Here is a 21,242-nt window from a genome sequence, read left to right as displayed (position 1 = left end):
GGAAGGAGCATTTGGCAGCAATTCAGCTCCCTTTGTATTGGATCTGTCCTGTTCCAAAGCCCTGGGTTTACTGGTCCTCCCTTGTTTCCTGCTTTGAGCAATTTGCATAGTTATCAGGCCCAGCTCTCATTCTCTTCTGTAAAAACATGAGGAGGACAGGGATGAATGAGAGGGAAAATTTGGCTGCTCAGTATTTTGTCTGCCTGTTACTATCGGTGGGGAGCAGCAACACAGCCTGGCAACAGCCTGCAGAGAGTCTGAAATGCTCTAAAATTAAAAAGACCCAGATTCACACCTCCTGACTCCACATTCTCACAGACCAAAAGGCAAAAAAGAAAGGGAAGGAGAGAGACAGAAAGGAAAGAGAAGATCATTTGTTTGCAGAATGTTTCTGTGTGTGTGTGCTTTGCAGAAGGTTAATTGGAAAGGGTGTTTCTATGCCAACAGGGGCTGAGAACAGACTGGAAACTGAACCTGGAGAAGCATCCTCCCCCAAGGAAGAGTGTTGGATGCATGGATTGTGTGGCCCAGTGGCTGCACGTGGAGCAGGCCAGCAGGAGATATTTCTGGACCAAAACTCTCCCTTCCGATGAGTCTGGAGGAATTACTTGACCTGTGCCCTGCCCTAGCTCTGGTGGGCTCCAAATCTTTAGGTCTCTGTAGATCTTCCCCTCAGGCACAAGTTGGCAGCACTGGGCTAAACTGGAATTACTTGACCTGTGCCCTGCCCTAACTCTGGTGGGCTCCAGATCTTTAGATCTCTGTAGATCTTCCCCTCAGGCAGAAGTTGGCAGCACTGGGCTGAACTGGGCACCTGCAGAGGCAAAGGCAGATCCTTCCCAATCTACAGAGATCTGGTATCTCCTTGGGAAGGGTGAGCAGGATGAGAACATGACACAGATCAGTTCAACAGCCAAGTCTGGAGCTGCTGGAATGCTGTTCCCCCTCCCCAGCAAGGAGAAGGAACAAGAGGATGGTGGTGGTCATTCAGCCCTGTGGCTCTCCAGGACCAATGTGATGTGTGCCCTGGACAGTGGAACCCTGGTTTGACTGCAGGGTTTGGAAGCAAATGCCATCAGGAAACCAAGTACTCGGCATTGTGAGGTGTTCAGATCATAATTATCTGTTCCAGCCCTCTCCCCTTAAACATATTTAAAGTCTGGTGATGAACACAAACAGTGTTTTAAAGGGAAATGTTTTTAATAAGTGCATGTCAAGCACTTATCCAGGTAAAATAAAAAGAGAATACTATGAAAATTTGCCTTGAAACTACTCAAAGAAGGCAGATTATGTTGTGGTTCCTAATGACTCATTTTTCACACAAGAACCATAATTTAAGATGGCTTTCAGGGCTGTCTTGGGAGGAAGATCCTGCTCCACACACTTTCCCATTCTGAGACATTTGAAGTGCAGATGGGGAAGGAGGCGGCTCAGGCGGCCTCTGGATGAGAAGCTACAAATAGGCTCTAAATGGAAGTGTAAATCATTTATCCTGGGCTCCTGAGGTGAGTTACATAATCACACTGGTAGACAGGTCTCCAGGACATCCAGATCCTTCTCTCCCAGCTCAGTTCAGCACCTTCACACAGGTCTTCAGAGGGAAAAACAAAGTTCCCTACAAGTCCAGCTGAGGTCTTGCAGCTGGACTGGTCAGCACCCCCTGTGTCAGTCACAGGTTTGGCCCTTGGTTAAAGTCATTTCTGTCTTAGCTCGTGGCTGCAGTGATTGCATCAAATTTTACTTTCCCCAAGTTAATCTCAAAAGAACCAACGCCACTTCAAGAAGCTGTTTATTACTTTAAATCAGCCTTGGAAATAATTACCAAGAGACAGCACAACTGCAAATCTTAATGGCTGAGCCACTTTCCATATGGGACAAGGCAGCACTTTGCTGCCTGCCACGGTCAGTAATGAAACCACTGAAAGCTCTGCTCCTCCCTTTGATCTGCAGCATCTGCTGAGGTCCCTGCTTGCCTCAGGACCAGTGCACTTCACAGCTTTAACACTTGCCAGAGGAGTTAGTCAGGTCCCTAGCATTCATCACACAAATACCTTTCTAGTGAGTGCTGTGTGCCCCTGGATCTGCTCTCAATCAACACACAGGTTCTGTCTGCACTGGAAAGCTTTGCCAAGGTAACACTGAAATGATGGCTTCGTTTATTCAAAGAAATGACATAAACTACAGCAAGAAATACACTGACTCTAGTTACAGTCACAAATTATCTCCTGGACTGAGTTATAGATAAAAGTTCCACCAGCACAGCAATGCTCCTTAGGGATACCATTTTTTCATGACATCAAGCCAGCATAAGCCATGTGAAGGCAGCTATGCCAGCATAAAACTTCTTTTGCCAGCAAAGAAGTGTTGGCCAAAAAATTTAAATCCTTAACTCTTATTGCTTTCCCAGGAGAAGCTTCTAGCATAGACTCAGCTGTAATTTGAGCACTGGGGACAGGGTAATCCAGTACATTTGAAATCCCTTCTCTTAGCAAGGTAGGCAAGGTACCTCCCAGAGGTTTTATTCTGCTATTTGCAGTGCCCTAACATCATGTAATTTTCTTCTTGGTTTATATAGCCAGAGCATCTCTGCATCAAAGAAAATCTTCCAAGCTATCTTCCAAGCTATCTGACTTCCAGGAGGAATGATGAGGAGGAATCCATGGATATCAGAAGGCTAATTAATTACTTCATTATACTATATTATTCTATATTATATTACACTACATATAAACTGAATGTGCACAAGCACCCAACCCAACTCTATTGCCCAGAATCTTGTGAGTGTCTGCTGACCCACAATCTGCACACACACTTGGCCCTGATAGGCCAAGGAAAAAAAACACCATCACTGTGGGTAAACAATCTCCACACTGCATTCTACTTTGGCTCAACGCAGGAGCAGCGAATGAGATAAGAATTGTTTTGATCATTCTGTTCTCTGCTTCTCTCACTGCTTCTCTCAGGTTCAGAGAATGTGAATCCCGCACCAAGCGAATAATTTAGGAGAGGGGCCACTTTGTTTGTGCATGAGGAGAACACTTGTTGGAGAGCTGAGAGGCAGGAAATGGCATCAGCCACGCCAGAGACATTCCCCACAGAGGGCAGTGCTCAGTGCAGGTCCAGCCACAGCACCCTGTGCCCAAACTCAGCAGCTGCAGCAGGTGTTTTCTCCAAAAAACACCCAAACAACGGGATAACAGCACCTAATTCTGCTGATTCTTCAGAACTGCTTGATGTGTGCTTTGAGCTCTGCCAGGCAGGTCCTGCTCACCTCCAGCAGATCTGGAGCAGCCAAGCAGAGAGGGAGGGAGGAGGCAGAGCTCATGTCCTGCTTGAAATTCCTCAGGAACACACTCACGTGTGGTGTCTGTGCTTTTGGCCATGCTATCTGGATTGTAATGTTTCTGTTTCTGCTATTCTCTAGGTGCAGGGTTATAAAATTAGCATTTACATTCAGATTTATAACCCAGTGAAGGCAAGTTCCCTCTAATGAAAACAAGCTCATTTATGAGACCAGGTTTCAGGCATGACTTGCAAGAGGGAAAACAACATCCTGTGTGATTCCAATGGCTCACACCTCAGCGGGCAGACACAGAAGACATTTTTCTGCAGCTCTGCTTCTGCTCTCAGCCTTCCCTCATCTTTGGAGTGTCTGGGGGTCATTTTGTGAAGCTTCTGATGCTGCTCTGAGCTGCAGACGTGGCACTGACCCTCTGCAGTTATCCCAGAGCTTTGTGTGCATTGGGGGAATGGGAACAACTTCAAACCCTGCCTCAGCTTCCCACCCCATGCTGACAAACACCCTGGGCCAAGCTCCCTGCCCGAGGTGCCAAATGGTGCCCATGGAGCTGGGCAGGGTGAAGAGCCCACACGCTGCTGCAGTGCTGTCAGTGCCCTCATGGCCATTTGACACAGGCAGGCAGCACTCCTGGCACACTTGCTGTGCACACCCAGACAGATTTTAGCCTCTGACACCAAGGGTTGTGAATTACAGGGCAGGAAAGCACAAGCAATCAGAGACTAAAAGCCACAATTTCTCTCTCTGTATTTACTATACCAATAAAATATCTTCATAGCAGCTGGCTGTAATGTAAATCTTCTTTAAGAACTAATGGCTGTGCAGGGGACCATTAAGAAAACAGCTCCATCATTAAGGCTGTTGGTTGGGACACTCTTTGTGGTGTTATTCTGCAGGGAGGGCTGCTCTGCAAGGCTGCATGGAGCTGCTCTGGGCTCCACAGCTTGGCAGAAAACTGGATGGATTCCAGCAAGAATGGCTGGATTTCAGGGGGGATCTTCTCTCTCCAAATCAACAGTTCACTAGAAAACAGCACAATCATCTCTGCCTTCCTGCAGGCACCTACCATGGCCTCTGGTCAGAAGCTGATGGCTGGCCAGTCAGCTGGTGGGCTGCCACTGAGTGTGACCCCATCACAGCCAAGAGCAGGTCAGGGCACACAGAGGGGTCTGAGCACTGCTCCAAGCTCAAAGCCCTTCCTGTGACCCAGCACAGGGCAGTGCAGGGCCCTGCTGCATTTCTGTGCAGTGCTTGTGCTGCACCATTCACCAGCAAACCCCACCTTGTGCAGCCTTTCCTTCTGCCAGGGCCTTTTGAATGCAACACTTTCACGAGTACATGAAAAAAAAAAATTTAAAATCAGCTTTCACCTGAAAAAACGTTTAATTAGTTGCAGAATCAGCTCCTTTTAAAGTAGAAATATAATTGTTCTCCTCTCTCTTTGTTCCTGGAGCATCTGCCTTTAATCTAAGACCTTGCAGGCTTTCCAGTGCCTGGCTCTGTGGTGCTGAGCTGCCAGGATGCTGCACTCAGAGGATGCTCTGCCACACCAACAGAAACTGTCCCTGTCCATAGCTCATCACATTTTGGGGTCAGACTGGACTTTTTGGTGCCATTTGTCTGGAATGAAGGACACAGGGCAGGCTGAGGAGCACGACAGAAGTGATCAGAGCAGGGAGCCAAACAGTGATGCTGCTCTGCTTGATGGCCTCAATCCAGTTTTGCCCGTGTAGGAGGGTACTGGGAGAAACAAGGGTGAGATCAAAGCACTCTGCAGGGATGAGAGCCTGGGGCATCACACTGATCAAACAGCAACTGCCTCTCTCTTTCTTCCAGCACTGCATCCTTCCTCAGCTGCTCCTCTGTGCAGAGTTTTGGGATCACCCTGTTGCACACTGGGCGTGTTGGCACAGGCCTCACCCCAGAGTTCATCAGCCCATGAGCAATGGGACCACTATAAACTCTGCCCAGCAGCCTGGAAACCTTCAATTCCCTCCTCTTCCTCATCTTCTTCCCCTGGGCCAGGCTGGAGCAGCCCCAGCAGCTGTGCCCCCCTGCCTGGCCAGCTGCCCACCCTTGTTCACGTGTGCCCCAGCCCAGTGAAGCAGAATTGCTGACCTGCTGCTGTGGTGGCTCCTGTTGGGCTAATCTGGGTCACTCTGCTCAGCCTGAGACTACGTTCTGTGCCCCCACTGAGGTCTCCTCAGCTTGGCTGATGCTGTCCAGAGGGTCCAGCAGGGCCTGGGGAGGGACACACAGTAAGTAGTCCCCTCTATCTTGGTTTCTGCCTTCACCAGCTGCAGATGAGGTTCCCACATTAAGTTATGGATGCTGTGGAGCTTTTGCAATATCACAGGCTCCTCTAGCAGCAGTCTCTTATTTCCCAGGTGATGGAGCAGATGCTGAGCCCAGCACCCCACGACTGCAGCCTCTTCCAGCAGCTGCAGCCAAACCCCACGAAATGGGCTGACTCTATCACAGACTCCGATTTATGCTTTGCAATGCGCTTTCAAGCAGAGAAGTTGGCATGAGGAGCATGCTCTTGCAGGGTTCTGGCTGGCAGCTGCCTGGCAGCATTTAATCAGTTATGTTCATGAAATCTGACCCAGCCTACACCTGCTGACCTTGGCCCAAGACTTGCAACAAGTCAAATGAACTCAGGCTCACAGATCCATCACTATATTTTTCTAAGAGCTGGTAATCCATCCCTGCATTGCATCTTAATGATCTTCATGGAATCAGCACACAAATTCCCACTTGTATGTATCAGATATCCACAGAGAAAGCGTCAAATAAAGAGAAAAAGATCATCCATGTATGAGACAAATGAAACATAGCTGCATTTTTCCACAAAATATCTCCTCCTGGGCATGTATTTGTATAATTACTGCAGAGTTTGTGTCTCCCTGCTCCCATATCCACAATGAGTTGTTCATTATGAACCAACAAACTTTCTCTGAAGTCTGAGGGGCCTTACCCCTCCATGGCCAAATTGACTCCATGATCACTTCAGAAGGACAAACCACCATGATGAGCTCAACCCCAGTGAGAAGACACAGCAAGAGCAACCATTTCTGTAAAAAAAGAGACATTTTCTTCCAATGTGGCACAAAGGTGACAAGAAAGATATCCTGAAGGAGGAAAAGTAAAGAAAACATTGCCTTTGGAAGCTTCTAAAATGAGTGCATGAAGGTAGCCACCAAAAGGGTTTCATTGAATATTAATTAGATGAGGATTTTGATGGGTTCATATTATTCTGTTATTGAGATATTTGAGATAAATAAAATGAGCCAGCAAAGGGGGGCACATAAAGGACAGTCTCCAAATGAAAGTTCATTTACTGATTACATAAAGATTAGCAGAGAGCACATGGCACAATCCAGGGCTCTGGGGGTCATTTGGAAAGGGATGATTTTCACACTGACCTCAGGGATTCTCCCTTCCTTTCCAAAGCTCAGACCTTCACAGCAGAGCCCTCCTTTTTGTGTCCCCAGCTGACAGTGTGTCCTGGCTGGATGTCCCACCTTGGCCATCGGGTGCTCAGGTGTGTGCATGACAGGACTGAAGCTGGTGAAAATTCCAGAGCACATTTTATCCTGTTGAAATGCTGGAAGCACTGACTGCAGGGAGGGTGGATGTTGTAATTCTCTATTTTTGCAGCCTACTGAAGTTTTTCACCTTGATCATTAGAAACCACAGTGCACACCAGATGGCTGATTGACGCCATGTAATTTAGCTTTATCACAGCCTTTCTCCTGACTTTTTTTGGGGTCTGTGTGTGAATCTTTTAGCATTTCAAATATAAACTTCATTATAAATCATGTCGTAATTTTGTGACTGAAAAGCTACAACCATATCATCAGGAGCTGACCTTGGAATTCAATGTTTTCCTCTGAAGTTCTGACTTGATAAAATGTTCCTGCATTTCCATGCTTGGTGAAACTCATCATGTGAGTAGGCAGCCATGAGATTTTCTGGGTCTGCTTTGCAAGCTTGTCTAATCACACAATTTTAATAGCAATAAATCACTATTTCAACAAAGGGCTGTCTCTTCAGCAGAGACGTGCAACTTTTACTCACAAAGGTGTGAACTTATCATGTTTATTAATAGACATGCTCCACTGCTTTGTCTTGCTTTGTGTACTGCAAGCAATGACTCAGCCCTGTGCCATGGGCATGCAAATATATTATTAATAAAACCTTATTCTGCCACATTTAGACAGATTATGGACAAACGATAAGGAGGGATTTGCATATAAGCAGCCCCATCAGAAGTGTATGAGAGAGGATCATAGTTTCTGGTAAATTAGATATGCCATTTCCTGTGGGGGAAAAAAGTTTGAAATTCAGGTGGTCTATCAGAAAGTGTGTTAAATATGGTAAATCTTTACTTTGAGGCTTTCAGCTGTTCTTCATGGCATGAGGACATCCCTGATCACCCCCAAATCTTTACTTTGAGGCTTTCAGCTGTTCTTCATGGCATGAGGACATCCCTCACCAACTCCCAAATCTTTACTTTGAGGCTTTCAGCTGTTCTTCATGGCATGAGGACATCCCTCACCAACTCCCAAATCTTTACTTTGAGGCTTTCAGCTGTTCTTCATGGCATGAGGACGTCCCTGATCACCCCCAAATCTCACTGCCAGTGTGGGAACCCTGTGTGAAGACATCTGGCTCCACTGATCTGTCACTGCTGCAAAAGGGAAACCAGCCAGCACTGCTGATGGTTGTCAGGATCCCAAAATCTCCATATTGGGGTGCTCTCAGTACCCAGCTCTTCTCATACCTGATAAGCACCACCAGCATAAGAAAACCTACAAAACACTAGTAAACAAGGCTTCCCAGGAGGGAGATAGACTCTCCACCTTTTCCCTCCCACTCTCTCTCTCTCTGTGGGCAGGCAAATTTAGCAGTGAGCCAGGATTTACAGCTTTAATTATGAACTTTAGCCCAAGCAGTCATTCTGGAAATATCCTCACGGGGGAAATGGGGAATGGGACCTGGCGTGCACAGCGAGGTGTACAGCTGTGCCTCTGCTTAATTGTCCTGGTTCTGGTCCTTCACTAAAATGATTTCATGTGAAGGGATTTTATCTCCCCCCTTGCTCACTGGTGGTGACAAGCAAAAGAAAATGGGGAAAAAAAAGGAGCTTCAATCTGTCTTTTACTGTATTATCTAATAAACCAGCAGAAATTAGCCTCAGCAGCAAAGATTAGCCTCTTTCAAGCTCACACACCTTAATTAAACATGCTGAGCTCTGGCTGGCAGCGAGCACAAAATGTTTTACACTGTTTAAAGCTGTTCATTTGTTTTAATGTCCAGACATCCTATTTTTTTACACCCAAAGCCAATCAGGACTCCTGGAAAGAGCCTGACCAGGATGGTGAGCCACATGTAGGAACCTCCTTGAAATTTGAGAGAGAAGGCTGCAGGTAAGGAGGCAGGGAGATTTCTGTAACAATGTCACCTGTGAACCACTTTGCTGAGAAGGACCACAGATCCACAGACCCACCATGACTGGAGCTCTTTGTGCTGAAATAGAATCTGGTTTGAGTACAGGTCTCCAATAAACAGCCCAGCTAATGGAGTTCAGTAATAATCTGGGTCTGACCTCATATGGGAAGTGTAGCCACATCATGATGTGCTGCTGAGCCTATAGCCCAGCCCTAATCAGGGCTGTGCTGGGGCTGTGGTTCTGCTGAAGAGCCAAAGCAGAACAAAACCATGTAGAAGGTCTTTGTGTCTTTGCTTACTTGGTGGTTTTAGTGGAACAACCTTTCTGTGTAAGACCTGTGAGGGTGGTGAGGCCCTGGCACAGGTTGCCCAGAGAAGCTGTGGATGCCCCATGCCTGGAAGTGTTCAAGGACAGGCTGGACAGGGCTCTGAGCAATCTGTGGGTGCTATCCCTGCCCATGGCAGAGGGGTTGGAATTAGGTGGTCTTTAACACTCATTTCAACCCAAACATTCTATGATTCCATAACTCCAAAAAGGCTTTGTGGTATCAGCAGCTTTGTATGAACTTACACAAGCCAATGGCAAGAATCTGTAATTTCCTTTAGAAAAAAGTTCAAGATATTTCGAAATGCCCAAGTACAGGGGAGAAGAGGCAGCTCAGAGGCACAAAATTCAGAGCAGCACTCCACCTGTGTGAGGCAGGGAGCGTCAGGGGACAGCGTGCTGGCAGTCAGCCCAGCAGGTGAAACAGCTGAACCCGACCCTGGGCTGCCCCCTGAGTGCAGAGCGTGGCTGTGATCCAACTTGGAAACAGTTTTTTATTTTATTATTATATCTAATTATTCATTAGACATAACGGGTGGGAGCTTGCAGCTCCCTGGGGAGGGGAGATTGGCCAACATCATTTCTGAACAGAGTCCCTGAGCCCCATGCCATGCCTCCATCCCCTGGGCACAGCACGGTGTGATCCCTGCATCACAGCACTGCGGCTGCTCAAAGATGATATGCTGGGAGGCCTCACTGTGCCACATCTGACCCTCCCAGCTCTCCTCATAGACTGTTCTTGTCATCAGGGCCTAACCAAATGCATTGCCTTGCTGGCATTTGCTGCTCAGCAGCAAAGTACAAATCTGAGCTCCACAAACTTCATTTGGAGGTCCAGCACACTGATTTAGAAAGTAGCTTCAGAGGGTAAAAAGCTTAATTTTTTTCTTCCTCTGAAAAGATTAAATTTTAAACTTCTTTGTAAGAAGACATTTGCAGCTCAGCAGTCCTTTTAAACTATATTACTTTCTTGATAAGAAAGAAATTGAAGTACATTAGAAAATGTTCAACCAAATAAGTAGTCTTAAATATTGGTGCACAGAATACAGAAAAAGTACCTTTTCTTTTCTATGAGGTTCAAGAAAAGGCCTCCAAGCCCTTTTTAAGACCTTGCTCTGCACCTATTGTGTGCTTCTGTAGCCCAAATGCCCTCTTCATTATTATTTGAAGGCTCTCAGTTTTATGGTTTAATTTTCAATTCCATGCCATTTCTGGCTCATAGCTGGTGTTTGTGGCCTGTCTTGCCAAAGTTCAGCAGCCACCAGGAAAGGTTATTTTTTCAACTATATACTTTAGGTATTATATCACTTCCTGATGTGCCTTTTGATCACAGTTTAATTACACTGAAATTTAGCTGTGAATAAGGTTCCTCATCTTGAATTAATTCAGTTTTCTGAAGGTCACATAATCCTGTCCTTCTCTCATCCTCTCCTAAACTCTGTTAGAAATAAGATCCTCCTCATGGGTTGCACTCTGTGCTGGTTGAATTTCAGAAAAGAACCCATGAGCACCACTATCCCTGACATTGATGGAGAATTATCAGTCCAGTTTTGCAGCCATGGTCCTTAATCCACTGATCCTTGATCACATGCAAACAGAGGTTGTAGAATTCCTCTAAAGGTTCTCAAAATATTAATCTTCACTTCCATTGCAGAGAAATATGTATCTGTACTTTCACTCTCAGCCCTTCTTTCAAGATCTGTCTGAAAATGCATAAAAATTCTGTACTTCCTTTACTAGAAAAATTATCTGGAAGAAATATTGCATCAGCTGGAGTTCACTAATGCACAGCCAAAAGCTGTCATTAAGTGATTGATCATGCATTAAAGATAAAGTTATAAGCTTTAAAGTTATAAGATGTGGTAAAGGAAAATTTAAGTTACTTTTAATTACCTATAGGAATAACTCACCTAAACACTGTCTTCATTCACTATGATCGGTACCATTATAATAAATATCAGATATATTCATAATTGCATGGCATTTATCTTCAGTTAATGACCTGTAGGAAGGTTCTTAAATAGGTTTCATCCTTTGGCTGCTGTAAATGGGAGAATTCACTGGGCTGGTTTGCAGTCTCACTCCTCCTCCTGAAGCACAGCTCCTGCTGAGCCCTCCTGCAGCACAACCAAGGCGTTGGCCAGCCAGGGGCTCTGGGAGGGTTGGGTTTGACATAAAGCCACTTAATCTGCTGCTTTTTGTGCTGGAAGCAGCTGCACTGCCAAATCCTAAAGGGAGAGGTGAATTTATCTCACAGCCCTGGGCTGAGACTCATGGTCCAAGAGGTGCTTGGCCAAATGCTGTGTGAAAGAGCTCATCTCTTGATGAGCTGTGTCTATTCCCTTAATTGTCAGTGTCCTTGGTTTCCCTCAGCCTCATCAAAGCACTGGGTGGCCAAGCAGGCTGAAGGACCTTTTGTAACTATTAATTCACCTCCAGGTCTTTGGTTCTCCTGGGATCTCAGTCCAAGGAGGGTGGTTCCTGTCATCTCTGCTACCCTTAATCCAACTCTTCCTGCCTCTAACCACAGTTAATGCCTGCAGTGCAGAGAGAGCAGCAGCCTGTCCTGGCCATTAATGGCTTTTCCTTGGCTGGTGTTTTATCTATCAGTCTTTCCTCTCTGGACTAATTTTAGAAGCTGGATTCAGTGCCAGCTGCACAGATGATCTTTTCATTTTGTAAAGGTGTTTGGCTTTGTTCACTAATAACTTAATTAGAGGTTCTCTCCAGATTCCCTCTCTGCTTATGCAGCCCTCAGCCTTTCTGTTTTCCCTGTTCCTTGTCTGTCAGACCGGTACCTCAGAGCTCAGAGGACCTGGGGTGATGAAACGTGGCAACACTGATGAGTCTGTAGGAGGATCAAGGGCTGCAGCACCTGAGAAATGCTTTGTCAAAAGCTTCTTTCAATTGCAGCCACATTAAAATGTCCCCCCTTGATGAGAAATGGGGGTGTTCAGGAAGCTGGGAGCTTAAGGGATGAGAGGGGATGGACATTTCATGGTCCACACAAAACTGGGAGGACTGGTGGTGTGCCAGATGGTTGTGCTGTCCTTCAGAGAGACCTTGGCAGGCTGGAGAAATGGGCTAACAAATGCCAAGTCCTGTGCCTGGGGAGGAATAACCCCTGAAGCAGGGCAGGCTGGTGCTGCTGGGCTGGAAAGCAGCTCTGCAGGGAGATCCTGAGTGTCCTGATGGACCCTGAGCTGTCCCTGAGGCACCACAGGGACCAAAGACAAAGAAGACAGTCCACAGCTCTCCTGGGCTGTCAGCAGGTCAAAGAGGGTGCTCCTGCCTCCCAGTTCCCTCTGGTGAGACACATCTGGACCCATCTGGGTTCCCCAGTGCAGGAGAGATGCATCCTGTGACGGGCCACGGAGACAATGAAGGGGCTGGAGCATCTCATTGATGGGGAGAGGCTGAGAGAGCTGGGGCTACTCAGCCTGCAGAAGAGGAGCCTGGAATCCTGTCAGTGTATGCAAATATCTGATGGAGGAAGTAAAAAAGACACAACCAGACTCTCCTCTGTGGAAGAACAATGAAATACACTGAAATACAGGAAATTCTACTTAAACATAACAATTTTCTTACTGTGAGCAGGGCTGAGCACTCAAACTGGTTGTCCAGAGGGGCTGTGGCTTCTCCCTCCTTGCAGGTGTTCAAAGCCCAGTGGGACATTGCTGGGAAGCTGCTGTAGGTGACCCTGCTCGGAGCAGGGACCAGCTCCAGAGCTGCTCCAGCCTCAACCACTCACTGATTCTGTGATTTTTGATATCTCTAAGGCAAATCACTTCCATTACTTTCAGCAGGGTAAATCTGGTCTGCAAATGTTTCTGAGATTTTCAGAATTTCTACCAGAAAGTGGTGTTCACTCTTTTCTTTCAGGAGCAATAATCATCTGTCCCAACTCCCTGTATGAAAGCTTTTACCTCTTATCAGTAGGTATGGTGGGAAAGAAACAGCAAAGATTGAAAACAGCTTATTGTTCATTAATGTTTGACTGAGTTTATATCCTTTCTGAAAGTCTGCAGCCTTGTGTATGCTAACTATTCTCCTGCATATCCTTCCTTTGGGTATAAATATCTCTTTTTTTTTAAACTCTTTAGTACATTCTTGGCCTCCATCAGAATTCCTGGGGGCAAGAAATCCCGAAAAATGTGTTATATTAATACAAAATATATTACTTACAAAAAAGTCTGAGTCCAGGTGTGATTGATTGTGCAAAGCCTTGCTTGGATTTTTCCAAAAATGTGACCTGAGGCCTAGGGCTGGTGGAGGGCTGTGATTTGATGGTTACCTGACCCCTGGCAGAAGAGTGTGATCCAGTGAGACTGACAGCAGCAGCCTCTCATTCCAGCATCACTGTTTTTCTGGTTTTATTTCAATTGGAAAGGGGAAAGGGCTTGGGAAGCTGCCAGTGTTAAAGCTTTAGTCACTGACAAGGTAAAACATGCTCCAAAATACAGACAGCTCTCCTTTCAATTGCTTTAAAGTTGGAGCTAAACCTCTCCTCAGAGCAGGTACAGAGTGTGGATTGCACTGAGTTCTGGCCCTGGGAGGTTGGCAGAGATTTTGTCTCTAACACCAGGCCCAGCCCTGCTGCAGGAGGGGATGGCACAGGCATTGACTGCTCTGCATTGTTTAATTGCCCTCAGCACTGCAATCTGCAGCACTTTGCTAAATTATGGCTAATGTTCAGTTTTATTTCCTTGTGAGAAACAGCAGCCAGTAATGAAGTGCAGCGTTTAGTCAATGGTGATAAAGAATTTCTTTCTTAACCAGAAAACCAGTGGGGAAAAAAAGAGCCATAGCTGAGCAATCAGGCTTTCTTCTTTTGTCTCAGATAACATCACCAACAAGAAAACAGGAGCTTTAAGAAGTCAATGTCCACCCAGGAGTTTATTGGTGCACCAGAGCAGGTTTTTCTAGACTCTGCCATCTCATGTTTAAACCTCAAGCCTATTCTCTCTCAGGCATGCATTGCAGAAGAGATTTCAGCTCTCTGCCCACATCACACTTTCTTCCCTCTTGCTTGAGCCTCCTGCTCTTGGCACGGGCAGAGTCTCCCACAGAAACAGATGTTTCCCTCTTGCCTGTCAAGGACACACTGCTCTTGGGCTGAGGCTTTCTGCTTGCTGCTGCTCCCAGCCCAATGGGTGAGCCATGCTCCCCTCTGGAGCTCCCTTTCTCCCCCAGGAAATCCCTGCACCCCTGAGCAGCCCTGGGAGGAGAGTCTGCAGGGAACAGAGGTTTCCTGGAGCTTTTGCTGTCTGTCTGCTCCCAAGTACAGCAGGGCTGCCCTGGGATGTGTTAATCCCCCTGTATCAGGGACTGACTTGGCTCCCTGTAAATGCTTTGGCTGTTTGCTCTGTCATGAGAATCTCCACAAAGGGACCCCCTGGCACCCTCTGGCAAGGCCAAGGAAAGGGTGTCAAGAAAACAATACAGACTGAGTGCAGAAATTTACTCATGGCCCCACCAGCAGCTTTCTTTGTGACTGGGGACCCTCAAGGTCCAGCCTTTGTTCAGAAAACCTTAAATTTTATGTACAAATTAAAACAGGTGAGAGAGATACCCTGTAAGCTCTTGCTGGCTGCACAGCAGCAATTTTTAGGCTCTGTTAAGAATAAAGCAAATCTCTGAGGATGCTGCTGGCTGTGCCTGGATCCTGGGTGTTCACTCATTAGCTCTTTGTGTGCTCTGCCCTGCAAGGCACTGCTATCAGAGTTTGGAGAGAGGCTGCACACCAGTTACTGCACTGCTTCCTCTGCTCTGTGCCTCATTAGCTGTAGCTCTTGGCATGTTGATAAAACATTATCTCCCAGATAAGCTGAACACACTGCCTGGTTGTCTGGGCTTGTGCAGTAGCCCTTGGCCTCTGCCTCTGTGGGAAATAGTGGAGAGGGTACCTGATTAAATCACCTCCTTGGAGGCACTGCCCCTGCACCACCACCACAAGCACTGGTGTCTGAGAGGGGATTTGAAGAGGAGCACCTGAGATGTGTCTGGGTGTCCCCTTTCCTGCTGGGGAGCAAATGTGCAGTGTCCTGCCCCAGCAGCTGTGCAAGGGACAGCAGCAGGCCTGGCTGAACAGAGAGCTGTTCTGGGCTGGGAGAGCAAACACCAGCTGGGGAGGGTCATGCTGCAATGACAGAACCCCTCCATACCTGATATTCTTGTGATTTGGGAGGATTTGGTGCTCTCTGGGCCACCCAACCGCTCTGCCTTTCTGCAGCACTTTGCCACTACATTTGGGCTCATCCAATATCCCAGCAGTGGGAGCACCCGGGGTTTTGGTGCAGTCCAGAGCACATCATGAGGGAAGCTGAGGCTCACCAAGGTTTGAAATTATGTTCTTGGTATATGTGTGCCAGTAAAGCAGCACAGATCATTGCCCATGAGCCCTCCATGTGCTTTCTCTGCTGTTCCTGCACCGCTTTCCCAGGGCAAACACAAACACAAAACATGTGGGACCTTTTCTGCAAGCCTCTCAGTGATGCATGGCTGTCAGCATTAATACAGCAGAAGAAACTGCACAACCATCTGCAGCACTGACAGAAGCCAGGCTTGATCCATGAGAGCACTGCATGTTTTCAGCAAGGATCAGAAAACCAGCTTACCAAGGAGTAAAGCAAAAGAGCTCATCATTCAGTACCCTCATCTTTCCACTCCTTCCCAGGATATGTATATCTGGACACTGTAAGGTTCTAGCTTTTATTTTATTCTGAAATATCTGAGATCCCCACTGCAGTGAGATACCTGTGGCTAAATCACAGGTAGTGCCACTGCAAAGGGCCCAGCCACTCTCAGGCCTCTGAGCAATCCGTGTTTGGTGATGTCTGCAGATGGCTGAAGTGGCTCATCTCCTCCCCAGCAGAAGTGTTTTATATTTTCCATAGGGGAAAAAAAAAGGAGAATAACTGCATAAATTACCACTGGAAGCAATCTCTTCCCTGACATTCTTCCCTGTGTGCTCAGCTCCTAAAGGACCAGTATATACTGACTCTAATCAGGCTTGTCTGCTCGAGTCGGGAATTTCAACAAGAAGGAGAGGAGATTTCTGCCTCCCAACCAGCAGAAAGCCTCCTGCAGCAGAGATTGCTCCCAGGAGGCTCAGGCCCTTTCCTTTCATTGATCAGAGGGAAAAGTCACTCCAAGGCATTACCCACTTACTTTGGCCTTTGCTTTCAGCTGTAACAAGACCCCAACTCCCTCCAGCTTGTATTTTAACAAGGCTGATTTTCAGCTGGGAGATGCCTGGATGTTGTCCTGCTTCTGCCATTGCCCAGGCTGGGCTGTGACAATCTTCATGTGACACCAGCCAGTGTACCCACAGCAGAGTGGCAGAGCTCCCCTATTCTCAGTGCAGGGAAGGAGGATCATGAAAATGCTCTTTACAGGTTTCCTGTCCTAATCCAGTGAGAAATTGCTCTCATTGTTCACCGAAGTTATGGAATTGCAGGGGTTTGTACTTTCCTTTAAAGAGCTTGCAAGCCCTGCAGAGGCAGTGCCTGTGTTCTGTGTTTTAGCACCTGCAAAAACCACTCAGATCAGCAACTTGCCAGAGCTACAGAATACATAAACCTGGTATTTTTGCATCTGTTTAGTATGGGCTGTTAGTGGGAACCAGCTGAGTAGGTTCATGTCATTTCTGCAGGAGAAAGCAGATGACACAAAATCCCTCTCCTTGTGTTTTTAAAAGGAGGCCAAGAGAAACCACTTCTCTCTCCTGCATAAAACATTCAACAGTGCCCATTATTTGGCACATTTTTTGTATAAATCTCAAGAAGCAATGAGTGCACCTGGGGAAAACTGCATCTTTCCAGCCCTGAGACACATTTGGATTGACGTGTCCCCTCCCACAGCCTCAGCTGCAGTGGGACCAAGCACCCCCTTCAGACTGGGTGTGCATTTGGAACTGCTCTCCTCGCTATCAGCTGGTACTTCCCAGCCCTCTCACAAGCCTTGAAGATCTGGGAGCAGTCTGGGGAGCTGGGATGAAGCAGAAAAGATGGAAACACCAACACTGAGTTGTTAAATGTTGTCTGAAGGGCTGGATCATGGCTCCAAAATGAAACGCCACTCGTAACCTCACTTGGAGTGAGAATATGATATTAAATTGTGAGAATTCTGGATTAAATTGTCTCCTTTTTCTACTTGGGCACCACCTGCTGGCACGTAATTAAATTAGCATCATCAGCCAGATATTAAACTCTGCAGTCCCTGAGAGTATGCCAGTTTTTTTCCAGATTATTAAGCAAGGCAAAGAGGAGAATTTTTTAATCACCTTATGCACACCCTGTACCAGCACTTAGTTACTGTAAATATAACTCCTTGTACATCCCTCCTCTTTAAGTTTGTGGTGGAGAGTTCTTATGGTGAATATCTGTGTGCACAACTTGCTCCTGGCAGCAGGGAAAGCCAGGCATGTGCATGGCATGGGCACAGTGCTCATCTCAGCCCTCAGTTGTCACAGACACATTTTATGAAAAATCCTTTCCTTAGGATTTTTTTTCTCTTGAGAAGCCGAGAGGCCTCAGGAACAAAATGTAAACAATGGTTATCTGCTGCTGTGGAATGCAACAGGTGCATCTGTGATTGGTCTCGTGTGGTTGTTTCTAACTAATGGCCAATCACAGTCCAGCTGGCTCAGGTTCTCTGTCCGAGACAGAAGCTTTTGTTATCATTCTTTCTTTTTCTATTCTTAGCCAGCCTTCCGATGAAATCCTTTCTTCTGTTCTTTTAGTATAGTTTTAATATAATATATATCATAAAATAATAAATCAAGCCTTCTGAAACATGGAGTCAACATTCTTGTCTCTTCCCTCATCCTCAGACCCCTGTGAACACGGTCACACTCAGTGCTTCTCATCCCCACTGCTGAGCACCCCTGGACCTGCCAAAACACAGACAGCACCAACATGGCACTGGAAGGACAATCATAGAATGATCTGGGCTGGAAAGGACCTTAAAGCCCATCTCATTGCACCTCCTGCCATGGGTAGGGACACCTTCCCCTATCCCAGAGTGCTCCAACCCCTGTCCAACCTGGCCTTGGACACTTCCAGGGATGGGGCAGCCACAGCTTTTCTGGGCACCCTGTGCCAGGGCCTGACATTCCTGCCAGCCAAGGCTGTGCAACTTGCTATAACCCCAAAATATGAAATCTTGGGACTGAGAAATACCAGCACACCTTCCTCAGGCATCCCAGAGGGAGCCACATGATGAGGATGGCCCAGAGAGCAGATCCTAGCAGAGATCTGCAAGAGGAACACCAGGAGCCAGTGCTCATTCCTAGGAGCTCAAATAAGTTTCTGGGAGTTTTGACTTCATGTCTGACACAGATTCCTCTTTCTTTGCAATGTTTCATGCAGGAACAGGAATGATCCTCATGCTCAGCAGTGTAAGCCCATTCAAGCCTGGCAGCATTGAGCTTATCTGCAGTCTTGAGCAATGGTTTGCATCAGCTGCTCCTCTGCTCCTGGCAAAGCATTCCCTGCAGCCAGGGCTGGTTTTGCACAGGTACAATGGCTTCCTACCAGCTTCTTCCAGTGCAAAATGGTGAGTGTGCAGGGCAAAGGAAACACAGCTAGAGAGTGAAGACAGGGACATATTCTCAACATGGGGATCAGCAACTCTTCCTCTTCAGGAAGTCATGCATGCTGCTGTCCTTGCAAGAAGGAACAGAAAACTTTTCTGGCTCTTCCCAGGAGTGCAAAGAAGGGGAAGGGCAGCCAACAGAGCCAGCTTCTTTTCCCTAGGCACCCAAAGTCCTCTTGTGGTGCATTTATTGGTGGTGGGGGAAGAGCTGACACGTAGTACCCAGTGCTCATCCTAAGATATTTCCTACTCAGCTTTTGGCTGAGAGCTTCACAGCTGGTTCCCAACATGCTGCTCTGTTTCTCCACATTGAGGGGGAAAAGGATAACCAGGACTTGGATCCGGAAGGCTGAGGGGAAATGAGAAGTGACATCCAAATTCCTCATTGCTTGCAAGATGTGTGTACACCACAGGAGGAAACAAGCCAAGAAGAAATCAAATTAAAAACTGTGCTTGTGAGAGATTCTGCTGAGAGTGAAAAAGCTCCAAACTATCACTTGTGCTGCAATCTGCTGTTGAAGGCTTGTGGTCTCACAGGACCCCTGGAGCTGTGGGAGAGCAGGGTCAGGTGGCTCTGCAAAGTTATGGAAAGCCCTGTGAGACATATGGGAGCATTTATACATTATCTGCCTTTAGCTGGCCCCAGAAACGTGTGATTTTTATAAACTGGGGGGCTTTTGGAACCTCAGCCTTGCTGCAGGGCAGATATTTGTCCATTTTCTTGGCTCATTGAAGCCAACATGTGTGTGGAGCTCCTCTGGACCTGAGGGACAGGTTCCCAGTGGGATGAGGCAATCTCAAAACCTTATCCCAGTGTCAAATCCAGCTTGCCTGAGCAGCCAGCTCCCATTTCCTCTGCATGGGATGCACAGAAACAATAATGCTGAGAGGAGATGCATGGCCAAGCACACCCCTGCCATGTGCCAGCCCCATCTGGGAGACCCCTGGATGAAATGCAGCCTTACCCCAAGCAGGAGAAGCCCCTGGGAGAACCAGAGTGGGTGGAAAAGCAGCTTTTGGCACCTGAGTTGCTGTGTTGGATGTTCCTGGGGTAGCCATGGAAAGAAAGGCCATCCTGGACCTGACCTGAACTTTTCAACCCTGATACCCTGGCCAGCTTGCTAAGCACACAGGGCTCTCAGCAGGGCTTACAGCGCTTTATTCATTAGCTCATTTACTCATTAACTCATTGATAAGGAGCTTGAGCAAAAGCCCTGCATCACGGTGCTCACAAGCCTCTGCAGAGGAGAGAGGCCCATGGCAGTGAAGTGTCCCAAACACAGAACTGCCCCTTGGGGGCTGCCCAGGGATGTGACCTCCTCCCCAGGAAAGGCTCCTCCTCGTACCAGGGGCTGGGGGATGAAGTCCAGTGAGAAATGATGAGAAATGAAGGTAACCAGGAGACAGCAGAGTCACTTGTTTCCCTCTGCTGAAATGTCTCTTGGCATAGGGATCATTACAGGGCCCCAAATCTGGGTAAGGAATTGTGCAGGTGAACATTTCCAGTTCAAAGATGGCAAAAGGAGGCCCAGTGCTGGCACCTACCCCCACTTCACACCCCTGTGTGTTACCTTTTCCAGCAGCATCATTCTCAGGAGCCTTTGAGAAGGCAGAGAACATGGTCCAAAGCCTCTAGATAAGAATTAAGGATGTCCAGTTTAAACTGAATTTCTGTTATTAAAAATTCACTCAGAAGGTAACTTTGCAAAAAGTTATCATTTCCTGGAGGATTTGTTCTGAGAAATAGAAGCTTAAGGCAATCAAAGTAGAAATTCTTCCTCCTTTATCAGGCAAGGGAACAGAAATCCAGGCATTTAAAGTAACTTCTGGGAAGGATCCTGCAACATGTAGGATGTGTGGAGCTGCAGGTGGGACTCATGCAGGAGGGACCTGAAGTTGATGACAGGATTTTCTGACAGTCATGCAGCTCTGCTTTTACTTGGCAGCCCTGTGCCTGCTTTGTGACATTCAGAATTGTTTCAGCTCCTCATATGGGTAGGAGAAAAGTTCTCAAAATGACCAGAGAAGGGGATTTTTCAATTAAACCCCTGAGAGATCTCCTAGACTCCTTCAGCATGAAGAAATGCAAATCTCCATGTCCTCCCTGCAGTAACAACAGTCCTCCAGCTCTTAGAGAGACACATCCAGCCTCCCAAAATGCTGCTGCTCCAGAAATTGTATTTAGGATGAAAAGTGCACTCCCATCTGGAAGAACTTGGCCTTCTCCTGGTCACTGTTATTTCCTGTGAGATGAAGGAGATGGGTAAAGAAGAGCAGATGGAAGCAGCAATGCTGTACTTGGTAGAGCTGCAATTTCTCTGCTTCATTCTCCCAAGGGGGAGTGATGCAGCTCCTGGGGGCACCAGGCAGTGACCCTTGGAGGGGAACAAACCCTCTGCCACCTGCAAGCCTGCCTTGCTTTGTCCATAATGCCAGCACAGGCAGGAGCTGGACGTGCCTCCAAGGCAGCTCACGAGAGAAAAAATAACCAACCATCAGTGAAAAGGATTTTAAACATGGTTTGTGAGCAATAAGACTTTCCCATATAGGCTCAGTCCAAAAACTTCT

The sequence above is a fragment of the Geospiza fortis genome, unplaced genomic scaffold (genome assembly GCF_000277835.1).
Source record: "Geospiza fortis unplaced genomic scaffold, GeoFor_1.0 scaffold70, whole genome shotgun sequence".
Lineage (NCBI taxonomy): Eukaryota > Metazoa > Chordata > Aves > Passeriformes > Thraupidae > Geospiza > Geospiza fortis.
This window is presented reverse-complemented; position numbering follows the sequence as displayed.